Here is a 12,728-nt window from a genome sequence, read left to right as displayed (position 1 = left end):
CAACTGTGTCACACAGGTGTCACAAAAATATAAAGTCATCCACTTACAACTGTTATACTTTTTCAATAAAGATTACAAATATGTTAACATGACTTTGCTGTTCAGGGGGATACACCTTTTTTTTCTTTTACACATGCACTTGCAAGCGTTGTTACTTTAAGCCTAAAGAATCTACATTTACACCAGACATGTGACACAAGTTCACACTGGACTGTTGCTACTACTCTAGAACTCTCAATGACTTGGTGCAAAAATGTTAAAGCGATAAAAATCTTTTCTTGCAGAGCTTTCTTCCAACATTGTAAGATTTGGTGTGATATAACTCCAGTCAGGCATAAAACACCATTAAGAATTTCCTCCTTTATGATAAATCCATACATCAAGACCAAATCTGAGCGTTGGGGGGGTTGTTGAAAAAAAGTAAAATTCAACTACGTCACCCTCATTTACCCTTTTGTGTTCTTGTGGTGTCCTCTACGACCTGTTGCCCGCAGCATGCCAGTAAAAAAAAAAGGAAAAAATAATGTAAATGAAAATTTTTGCTTTACAGACTCACCTAGTGGTTGATAACTTGCCACACCTATAAGGGAACCTGTGCCTAAGGCATTACCCTTGTGCCTTTGCAAACTCTTTCAGAACTAAGCTAAATTTTGCCGTTCTTTGCTAGCTGATGGGAATAGGACCAACAGCTCCACACTTCTGGAAGAAGAATCATTCTGTGGATTTTGGTTGTGAAAAGCAACCACTATTCTGCAAGTAAGGCAGACTGGATACAGGAGATGGTTCCATAAATCCAAAGTGAGAGTCATGTTTTTTCCTATCTGTCATTCACTTAGTCCCTTATCCTTTAGGGAAAAGGGGACAGGCTGAGCTTTCAGGACAAGCTTAGAGGAGAATCACTGCTCATCCACACAAAAGGAGACAGTTGAGGTGGTTTAGGCATTTGTAAGGATCTGTTCGGGGCAATTTTTGGCGAAATTTTTAAAATTGACGCTAGAGAACATTTTCATTGTGCAAATATAATGTGCATGTTCAGTGATGTGCATGTCACTATTTAAGCTTTACTGCAGCACAAATGACTATTTTCTGCTTTCCTTCTTACAGATAACCTTCGTGAATTTGTGGATTTTTGCACATAATTTTATGACAATAACATATGTTTCACGTTTTAGATACACACAATTTTTTAAATAAAAGGAAAAAAAATGCATTTTATTTTTTTAAATTAATGAACTAAACTTATGAAATACCAATTAAAAAAACAAACAATAAAAAGCTGGAAAATGTAGTAAAATAGATTCTATAAAAACAAATGAATGTGTAAACCCAAAAATTAAACATTAATGAGCGTAAATACAGAGCTCTGGTTGGTGGAATTTTGGGGGAAAATGCCAAAACATGGCTCTATCTCTCTATCTGTAGGTATAAAACAAGGTCTCAAACATTTGCCTAATTTTCTACGTTTTGTACCTTAATATTAGCAACAAAACCAAGATCCATACATAAAAAGACTGAGCAAAAATAAATTTAAAAAATCAATTAGAACAATAAGTAAAGGGATGGTGAGGCAAACAAAGCAATTATGCCTTATGGGGCGGAGTGCACATGTCTCCAAACAAAACTACGGAAGCTGGGGAATCTGCACAAGGTCCTGCTGACAGAGCACTTCCACATGGAAAATAGGAGCGGATAAGATACAGCCGTTTACACACACACACTAGTACACACCCACACAGGCACATAAGAACCCGCGCATTCAGTCTATTGTTTCCCAAGGCAGTTCATCTCAGGTGTGCTGGTTTCTATCATCAATATGGCAGAGACTGTTTCTTCACCTGCTGCCCCACCACACTGATATCAATAAAAAAACTGCCAACATAGAAAGAGTAAACCATATAATGACATAAATAAAAGCAGTTCCTCGGCCACTGAGCGGAAACTGTTTCAGCAGAGATCTTGACGTCAAAGAACCACAGAGGGAACTTAAAGCAAAACCAAATGAACAATAAATAAATAAATAAAGATGGTTTCACACAGCTGACATGGACTGAGGTTTCTACATTTGTTTGCTGGCCTGTATATTTAACATTAGCGTCTCCTTAACTCTGAGACAACAAGCTCCATCTGCCATGTTTTCTAAACGACGGATGAAAGCTGTGCTTCAAAAAAATCAGAATAACGATGTAATATACCTAGAAGTATGCTTTCTTTAACTTCAGAAGGAAGTATCCTTATTTAGAGCTATTTTTGATTTTTAAAAAGTTGTATGGTAGTGTTTATTTCATTAAATCTGTAAATTGCAATACAAATAAAAGTATATTTTGAATATTTCTAACCTATATGATTGTAAACGCAGGCAAATCCATAAATTCCTTTTCATTGTTTTCCTTTTTTCCCTTTTTTCATATCATATCAAAGTTAATTGATAACAAAACATCAAATAATTTTCTGTGTTTTCATTTTTTGTGCTTACCGTATTTTCCGCACCATAAAGCACATTTAAAAGTGTTTTTTTTTTTTTTTTTAATGACAGTGAGCTTCATAATCCGGAGGACCTTATGTATGGATAAATTCTGGTACTGTATACTAATGTCAAATCAATTTTGAGATGTACACAGCAATCTGCCAAAATATTTGTCTTTTTTTTTTTTTTTTTTTAATGAATTGCAAACAAGGTTGGGTGTTATTGTGAATACACTTGGCGGAAAAGATTGGGAGTTGGTGTAGCTCAGTAACTTTCATTTTAGCGGTATTAGGCTATGTCCAAATTTCCCTCCCTACTCCCCAACTACGAAAAACAATGCAGTGAAGAACTATAATGCCCTGGATTTTAGAAGTTATTCGCAAACACTCTCACTACCTTTTTTTTTTTTTAAACTGCAAATATAATGTCACCGATTTACCAAAGTGAAAAGCTAATCAATACGAGCATTTCACAATGATTATTTATGAACTCACTGTGTTCTGATGATGAAACAGTGGATGGTTTGTTACCAAAAAATATTTAAAATAAATTTTACAAAAATTGTAGAAGCGCAAGGCATTGTGGTCCATATAACATACCATACCACTTTATTTGTATAGCACTTTCAAGACAGCTACAGCTGACACCAAAGGGCTGCACATCAAAATAAGTGAAACAGTTTAAAATAGGACATTAAGAGAAATTTAAACACAATACTACTATTTAAAAACACATAGGATTTAGCAAAGAAACTAGGTCTTGATAGAATTTAAGAGCCACAGAAAAAAAAGGGTTTTGAGACTGGTTTTAAAAGTGGACAATGAAGGGGGAGCTCTAACGCTTAGACCACCATCAGAGACCGATGTCTAATAGTATCAAACACCTGTTAGACCCAGTGTTTATTGGTGACCGACAGTAAATATAGACCGGCAAATATTGTAAGATATTAGGTAAGTAAGTAAAGTTTATTTTATGTAACACCTTTTACAGATATGAGTCGCAAAGTGCTTCACTAAAAAAAAAAAAACATAAAATACAGCCTTATAATCCAGTGTATATATATTCTACTTTATCCTGTAATTTTGTTGTTAGAAAAAAAAAAAAAGCAATATTAAAAAATATGTATACATAAACAGGAGTTTCTGATTGTCTGGTAATCTTTAAAAAACTAACTGGAAAAAAGGCCTAATAGGATCATTTGTGTGACAACAGCAACTTTTGTTTCAAACAAGACCTGACTGAGAATCAGAAGCCGGTAATTGCCAATGCGATGAGTAAAGCTTTGTTTCTCTCATCTCTAAAGGAGTCGATAGCTTTTCTAGATCTGTTTATGTAAATGTCTTGAACACTTAGTGTAAAAAACTGTTGCAAACACGTTTCTTCTTGTTTGAATTTCACTGCTGTCTGTCGCTTCCTTTCACAGGTGAAGCCAATACCTTCACATAACACCTTCCTCAGGGATTCAAGTAATCAACGCAAACAGAAAAGTGCTTTATCCTGTTGCGCTTGCAGCCTTCTGTGACGTTCTGAAGCTCTTCATTAATGTTTGACACATTGGTTAAATCTCCAACTCACTCTTTAAAACACCTTAAAAAACAACAATAAAATGTTTGAGCAACTTAGCAGTGATTTCTTTGTGCTTAAGAAGCACTTCCGTAGCTTTGCCAGACACTCAAGTCACACCTTTAGGCACTAACCTAGCATTACAGCACTGAAGTAAGACTTGACAGTTCCTTCTGACGCTAAAATAGGGGTGAATTTTGGTTAATCTGCCCCAGAGAATCCCTAACAAGATTTGCAATGGTAATCACGGATATTCTGACCCAGTACTTCAAGTTTCCAATATTGCAGGGAATTGTCAATACAGCAGAAAGCATAAATACAGTATGAGTGTGTTTATGCATGCCGTCCCACTCTGTAGTTCCTAGACCCATCATTAGAAGCCTACAGGAATTAGGGCAGTGGAAAAAGGGGGATTGAATTGACATGAATATCGATGTGGAATGGAGGATCTATCCTCTGTGATATAATGAACCCCAAGCCAAGCCATTTGACGGTTGCTGTATTTGAAGAAGCACAGGAGGGGGCTGCTTGAAAATCTCCTACTGTGGCAGCTTTTTAAACCATCTCAGCCAGGGACAGAAACTGAATTAATTTTGCTTCTCCTATGAACTCAAGCTTATTCGGTTGCTCTCTTGTTATGGTTGGACCAGGAGAAAACAGGCAGATTGACCCACTTTTGGGTGTTTCCACCAACAAAAATGAAGAGAAGAATTCACGTGGGTGCAAGAAACCTTATTTCAAAGGCTATGAAATGAATGAATCTGTTGGTAATAAGCTAATTGTTTTACTGGTGTGTTTTGTTTATTTTGTTTGATGGAATAATTTGGTAAAGTTTCAATGACTTTGAAATAATGTGAATAAAATTGATCATAAATACTATAATGTTTTGCCAACTGGATGTTAAAAAAAAAAGTTAAATGGTGTTAAAATGTTCTAAAAATTGTTCTAAAATTTCAGCAAAATGCTTATATTTTATTATTAGGTAAACAACAGTTTCTATTATTTGAAAAGGAGGCATGATATTAGATTAAGTTTTCTAAAGTGGACAAAAAGAACATTTTGTTGAATTTTTTTAAAATAAATATGAAGAAAAAAAGATTTATATGGGGGCAAAAAATAAAAATCGAAGCATTTTGCTCAACAAGCATTGATAAAAAAGTACTAACTGGGACAGCTCCACTGTTTTTCTGATAAAAAAGAATGGATCAAGCTGTAAAAGAGCTATTTTCCCACCTATTACCTTATTGTTAGAAAGCTGACAAAAGGCTTATTGATAAATATATCACAAATGTGTAAAAAAATCCTTATCATTGTGCTGGAGGAACAGAAAATAGATGTTTTCTCATGAGTTCTTCCACTAACAGAGCACAAAAGCACATTTAACAATAACAAGAAGCACTTAATTCACAAAGTGTTCTGAGAAATCCCAAAGAATTAGGAGATCTGCTGTCAGCAGGAAAACACTTACGGAGTCAGGTGAACAACATGCTTGTTTTCTTCCCAGACTGCTGGTTGACTGTTGCTATTAAGTGGAAGCAGTTTTTTTAGGAGCACTCATCATGCAGGTGTAGGTCTTCGCCGTTTGTCACAAACTGACGTCCTAAAGTAAAAATTTAAGAAGTGCATCGATAAGTGTTGAAAAACTGTTTTTTATGTGATCTTTCAAGAAGTGGAGGAATTCTGACGTGTGACGCAGAGAAGGAAAAATTGAGATTGACAGGCCAGACTGTATTGTGACTGCGGAGTCCTCGGGGTCCTTCAGAAAAGGCCATGTCTCCAACATGCTGATGTGATTTCCATAGCTATTGGATTGGTCATAATATCTGAGACACTATTGGGACAAAATCTTTGATTAAAAGAAACGTGTGGGAGAGTGCCGTGCAATAAAAGAAAGAATATGGCATCCTAACATTTGTGTGCGCTTCAAAGACGAGAAAATGCAGAGACCTTGAGAAGGAAGAAAAGCAGAAATGACCTTTTCCTGTTTCTGTCAGAAAGACTACAGAATGAGTTGTGCCTAAAATAAACTGTCATGCAGGAATTCCTTGCCGTATGCACCTTATAAAAGGGTGTATAGGAACTTTAAAAAGACTACGAATTGCCTCCTATTCACCTAAAACAGTGAAGAACGAAACCCCCCAAAAGATTACAGATACACTGATAAATAAAGACATGCCAAGGGCAAAAAAGAAAACTAAACTGATTAAGATCGACAATTTATCCCATTTGTTAGGTTCCCATTATGTATAATTGTCAACATTTAGATAGGATTTGACAAAACCCTTGATGGAACAGAAGCTCATACTGTTCTGCTGACACAGTTTGACCATTGACTGTGTATAGAGAACTGGATTAAGTAACCCTACTTCCTTGTATTTAAAATGGGAAGTCCAAGAAGCTAAAATCTTATTTTTTTGAAGGTATTGTTTCTTTATCACAACTTATTCAAGTTATAAACCGACCAATCAGATGCCTCAGTAAAAACATGTGGTGCCCGCTGGCCCCACTTTGAACATTTGATAGACAGATTGTCCAGAGCACTTTCAGTCAAATGGATGTGAACCTTGAATAAGCTCATGATTGGCAACAGGAGTTCCCCTAGAAACGTGACTCAGACTGACTTAGACCAATCACTGTTGTCTGGTTCCAAGATGGCGACGTCCGTAATGCAGGAAAATGGTGACTGAATTGGCTTAATTTTGCTGGAGCCGGACGTAAGGAATTTTCTGTGGGTGATGTCACACCCACTTTGTCCAGCTCTTTTATACAGTCAATGAGTTTGACTTATTTCTACATGGTGAAAATAATTTTAACTTTTTTGGTTTTGTTCTTGCCAATTCTGATAAGTGACTCTTAAAACCTTCATTTGTTCTGTTGACACAACTAAAGTCTAAATATGTATTTTATAAAAATACAATTATTTTTTGGCAAAGAAATTAAAATTATAATTCTTTTGGATGCACTGAACATGATTGATTGTTTTTGCACTGACGATGCCAATCTCTTTCTTATAGAATCAGAAAAAGAAGATTCACCGTGTTACTTTGTTGCTAAACCTTCAATTAACAGTTTCTACACTAAATTATCTGATTTCACAGCCTGATTTTCTGGAGGGACAAAAAAAACTATCCTGTTTTATAAATCCGCTTAAAGTGATTCAATGGAGTCACATGCATCTTCATTTTTAATATTAGGTGTAAATAAAATCTTGAGAAAGGCATAAATCTTCACTAAAAATGGTAAATGTCGGATTAAAACAGATGTTAGGAGGCCGCTCTCCAGCTGAATAAAACGTAAATGATCATTTTAAAAATAAGTGTTTTATTCTTTTATTTGAATAGATTGTTTTGGCACACAGTTGGGTTGAAATTCCACATTTTTATTACTTTATGAAACTGCTTTTCACAAACCGAAAAAGCAAAAATAACAAAGGGAAATAGTGGGAAAATATCTCTAAAGCCCATAGAGTTGCAGGTTGGTAAAAAGAAAGTCATGAAAGGGATACGTTGACATCTTACAAATTTTCAGCCTTCACTGAAAAACTGTTGTGTACTGCACTGTAAGCCAACGTAGCTCTGACACATTTTGATGTGAGAGCGACAGGAAAGTAGCAGGTCAAAGCAATGATTTGGCATTTACACTGCAGGGAATCCACCAACTCTCCCTCTTCTCCTGTCTCACAGCAACACAGACCTGATAAAAGTTCTGGCCCTTTTCCAGCAGATAATTATCTTTTAATTGCTGCCCCCCTCCCTTTTTTTCCCCCAACTTCAGTCTTTTTCTTCTTACTTCACACTTTGTTAAATCTGTCTGCAAGAAAAGGTCAGAGTGCGCTGAATGTGATGCCAACACTGCTTGTGTACTCTAGCAAGTCAGCTGGACAGATTTGTAATCGAGCTGCTTATGATCTTTGTACATATCGTTTGCCATGGTAACTGGCAGCCAAATAAAATGTCATACAGACAGACAGACGGAAGGCTGGAAACGAGAAGGGAAGACCAAATCAGAGGACAAAGACAAGGACAGATTTGTTGCTTGTAAGGATCTAGTGAGTACTTTGCTCTGTTCTCTCCTGAGAATTGATGATTGTGAACACTAAAGATAAGAGAGCTTTGTGATATCAGGTGTGGACTTATGTGTGTCTCAGAGAGAATAGTCTGCTGTACTTCGCAGGAAGAAGAAAGAAAAAATATTTCTTAAAATCCTTTAGCTTTTAAGAAAAGTTTAAATGTTTGTCCTGATCTTCAGCAAGTTGGGTTAAAGCAGACATTTAGGCAATTTGCTGGTCTGGAACATTCATTCAGCAACATTAAGAGATCGATTTACCTGCAAAAGTTTCTGATAGGGTCCTAGAAATCTCTACCTTCACTTTTAACCCTTCCGCTCTCTTTGGGGTCCAGATGACTCCAACCACATATTGATATGTGATTCCTTCCATGACAAATGTGGACAAAGGTGGACAGGATTTTATGTCTGTCATGGACATTAGTGAAACTCAAAAATCAAAGATAAAAAAAAAGTTCAGCGCACTGTCTTGTGGGGTCCAGATGACCCCACTCTTAATGTAAACAAACTAAGGAGAGCGGAAGGGTTACAATGGATTAGGTAAACTGAAGTTTAAGGTAATTCGGTCTTTAAATTAAGATTTTGGCAAAATTATTAAACATCATATAAGATTTATAATTTTAAACAACTCTTCTCCTCTAGATTTATGTCTATAACTGACCTATGTACAGGCAAGCCTTAGTTTTTGTTGTATGTTACATAACCAGATGTGGGCAAACATCTCCAGTTTTGTGTCACTTTGGTAAATTACTTTGTTCTATACTCTGTAAAATGTGAAAAATTGGATCAATTGATAAAAGATCTGTAATTTGTTAGATTAAATAAAATATAAGTTTTTAATCAAATCATTTTTTTGTAGTTTAGTAACCCATCAACCCAAAATTTCAATTTGACTTAAACTAAAAATTTTAAAAGGTAAAAAAAAAAAAAAACTTAACTTTTTTTAATTGATACAATTTTTCACTTTTTTCATTTTATTGAAATACATATTTACAAACATTCCCTTTTCTGCCATGTCAGAGACGTTTCTTCCCTGCAAGGATCCTTCTGAATAAACTGGATCTGCTTTATGTTTTTGTACTCTTGTCACCTTAAGGGTTTAACAAAAGATATATGCTATATTACCATATTGACTCACCCATCCAAATGATCAGAATGGCGTCCTAATCACTTGGTCTGGCCACAGATGTATACAATCAGCATTCAGACATGCAGACTGTTTTTACAAACATTAGTGAACGAATGTTCCGCTCTCAGGAGCTCAGTCAATTCCAGCGTGGAACTGTCATAGAACGCCACCTGTGTAATTCCTAAACATTCCACAGTTAACTGTCAGCTCTATCAGAACAGAATGGAAGAGTTTGAGGACAACAGCACCAAGTGGTCTGCCATGTAAACTGGTGGAGAGGGGTCAGTGGACGCTGAAGCTCATAGTGCAAAGAGGTCCCTGACTTTCTGCAGTCAATTGCAACAGAGCTCCAAACTTCATGTGACCTTCAGATTAGTCCAAGTACAATGCGCAGAAAGCTTCATTGAATCAGACCCAGCAGGATTTTGCGATGTTGCGATCGCAACTATTAACGCAAATCCAAGCAAACCCCACGATTTGTTGCGCACCTTGGAATTTTTCATTTTCACCGCAACTTTACTGCAACTTTGACCAATCTACCGTGACAACAGTCCTGGACGACGTGACTATTACCCTTCTGACTTCTTCCTGGTGCCATGCTATTTTTTTTATCATCTCTTTTTAGTCTTCTTTGACTTTTTCTCTTCAAGAGGTGCATAAACGGTCACCGGGCTCACACGCGGCGGGGTGGGGTGGGGGGTACCTTCCTTGAAGAACCAAAGCACTTTACAGTCGCAGTTCCATTCACACACACACGCTCGCATACTGGTGGTGGCTCCACAGTTTTACGCTGGCGCCAACCTGTAACCATCATCTTTGCATCATGGACGCCATGGAAGTTAATATGTCAATAAAGGTTCTCTTTTATCCAAAACCTCTTGAAAGACTGGTGAAATGATAACTCATGGTTGATAACTCGTCTTCAAGAGATGGGAGTGATTGGGAATTTGCTTTCTCAGCCAACCTGGCTTCTGTGGTCTTGGGAGGTACTGCAATATCGGATACTTCCTGGTTTGTGTAAAATTCATGAATGGAAGGTGGGGTCTTGAGTTTAACAGGTAAATCTCACCTGTAGACCTACAATGAAATATGTAACTCTTGATATTTTTAGTCTGTCTTTCTCTGGGGTGAACCTTTCCTGCCATACATCAATGGCTACAGTTACAGGTCACATGTTTGGATCTGCGTAAGCGAAGCTGGGCATCTTATATATGTGTGGGATTTCTTTCTTGCTGAAGTGTCCTCTAACTGTGTGTTCTGACTGCTGCACCACACTCTCGATCCATAATCCTTTTGTTCTCCAGGTATCTCACTGTCCTGAAACTCAACACCATGCTGAGATAAACTTATCTCAGTGTGCTTCCTATTGCTCGTGCACCCATGAGTATGCATTGGTTTTTGAGACATTTACTAAAGATCGAAACCTCAATTTGATGCTATGATGTTCTGTTGTGCAAAATTTAAACTTGATCCCATATGTGTAAGACATACAGTAAACATCCTTAAACAAATCATAAAAATCTTTTCTTTGATCCAAATTTTTTTTCATACACGTAAAATATTTGTGAGAAAATGTGAAAAGATGTAGAAGTAGATCATATAAACAATAGTTTATTACTATGGGGACTTGGGCGGTGAGTGGAGATTTGAATTGCAATCTGATATGCTGCAACTTGATTAGGGACTAGACTTCAAGGACTTGATACATAACTAGAGACTTTAACTTTGAATGTTAAATAACATAAAGAGTTTTAAACAATTACATATGCATTTATATTTATTTATTTATTTTTTTACTCCTGGGCATCCCCATCAGGGCTAACTAAAACCTTCTCTTTTGATTTTTTATTTTATTTTTTAATATCACTTGTTTTCATGTAAAACTGTAATATTTGTTCTTGTCCAAATTTGCTGTTGTTTTAAAGTCACTTAACATTTTGGAATGGTTAAAAAAAACTTAAGAACTTGTGAGGCATCAGAACATGAAGGTATGCTTTTCAACTCCTGTAGCAGCTAAAGCCTTTAGTCACCTGCACATGTACAGGTGTGTCAGGTTTTTGAGTTGTCTGGGTCCAGAGAGAGTTGAAGATTACTCAAACTTATGATGTACAGGTGATGATGTTGTATGGTGTCCCTACATCACACTCTAGTTGTTAGTAAGGTGTGTGTAGTGCTTAAGATTTTTTATTAACTTTACCCACTTCATGGTTCGCAGCATGCTAGAAGAGAACAATTTGCATGAACTTTTTTGCTCTATTGGCTCATTGATCGGTCTACGACCTATCCACCCGTAAGGCCAGGTGTGACTAAGGTTTTAGACTTAATGCGGTAGTTCTCAGTGTTGTCATCCATCCATCCATTTTCTTCTGCTCTTTTGGGATCGGGTCACTGGGCCAGCAGTCTAAGCAAAGATGCCCAGACTTTCCTCTCCCCACCCACTTCCTCCAGCCCCTCTGGTGAGACCCCAAGGTGTTTCCAGGCCAGCCGAGAGACATAGTATCCTCAGCGAGTCCCGGGTCTTCCCCAACAAGATATGCCCAGAACACCTCCCCATGGAGGCGTCCAGGAGGCTTTCAGACCAGATGCCTGACTAACCTTAACTGGTCTCCTATATGGAGGAGCAGCGGCTCTACTCTAAGCTCTCTCCAGGTGACCGAGCTTCTCACTCTATCTCTAAGGGAGCACCCAGCCACCCTACAGAGGACGCTCATGTCAACCGCTTGTCGAACAGATCTCATTCTTTCAGTACCATAGATGAGTACTGGAACAAAGATTGAACAGTAAACTGAGAGTTTATTTGTTGTAGTCAAAAAGTTTTATAGTCAAAAGACATAATTACCACCATCCAGACTAAGATCAAAGAAGAATTCAGATAAAATGGTATAAAAATGTTGAAAAAACACAACTGTGTGATTTCTTTGATTGTGTTACTCTAATCAGTTTTAAAAATGGCAAACAACATTAAAAATTAAAAGACCACAATACCTCTGATCTATTCTAAAGATCAACTCAAGATGTATGGGATTTTTAGATTATAAATCTGAAGTGAGAGCTTCCATGAAGCAAGTCCCTTGTGAAGACACGAGCAGTAAACAGATCCGAAAAAGCAGTTCATCAGTGAAAAGCCAACAAAGACAGATGGGAGGCTTCGATTCTAAACGCCTCTTTAAGATTTTTTTTTACAGTAAATATAGAAACAATTGCAGCACAGCTGTTTTCTTTGAATCATGATCATTTCTATATTGCTTTTGCCAATTTTCTAGTCATCAACAAATTCAGTCATCTTCCATGCTGAGACTCAAAAGTGACAGAATATCTAAAACACATAAGTCCTGCTATTTTTCTATAACACAAGGAAACTTTTTATTTAGTTTGTAATTTTTTAAAAACTGCATTTTAAAAGCCAGAATGTGATAGTGGCCCAAAAAACAGATACATCTTTTAACCCTTGGGGACAGGATTTTATGTCTCAGACACCAGTGAAGATAAAAAAATCCTTGGAAAAAA

General features: G+C 36.9%; 1 protein-coding gene across 2 annotated transcripts in view; it reads right to left on the bottom strand.

The window, feature by feature from the left end:
• The window catches only part of LOC112157392 (teneurin-3), an 800,843-nt gene that overhangs the window by 356,877 nt on the left and 431,238 nt on the right, over positions 1 to 12,728 (bottom strand). The window lies entirely within an intron of this gene.

Source organism: Oryzias melastigma, linkage group LG1 (assembly GCF_002922805.2).
Source record: "Oryzias melastigma strain HK-1 linkage group LG1, ASM292280v2, whole genome shotgun sequence".
Classification (NCBI taxonomy): domain Eukaryota; kingdom Metazoa; phylum Chordata; class Actinopteri; order Beloniformes; family Adrianichthyidae; genus Oryzias; species Oryzias melastigma.
Note: the sequence above shows the minus strand (reverse complement) of the source record. Positions and strands in the feature narration are given on the sequence as shown.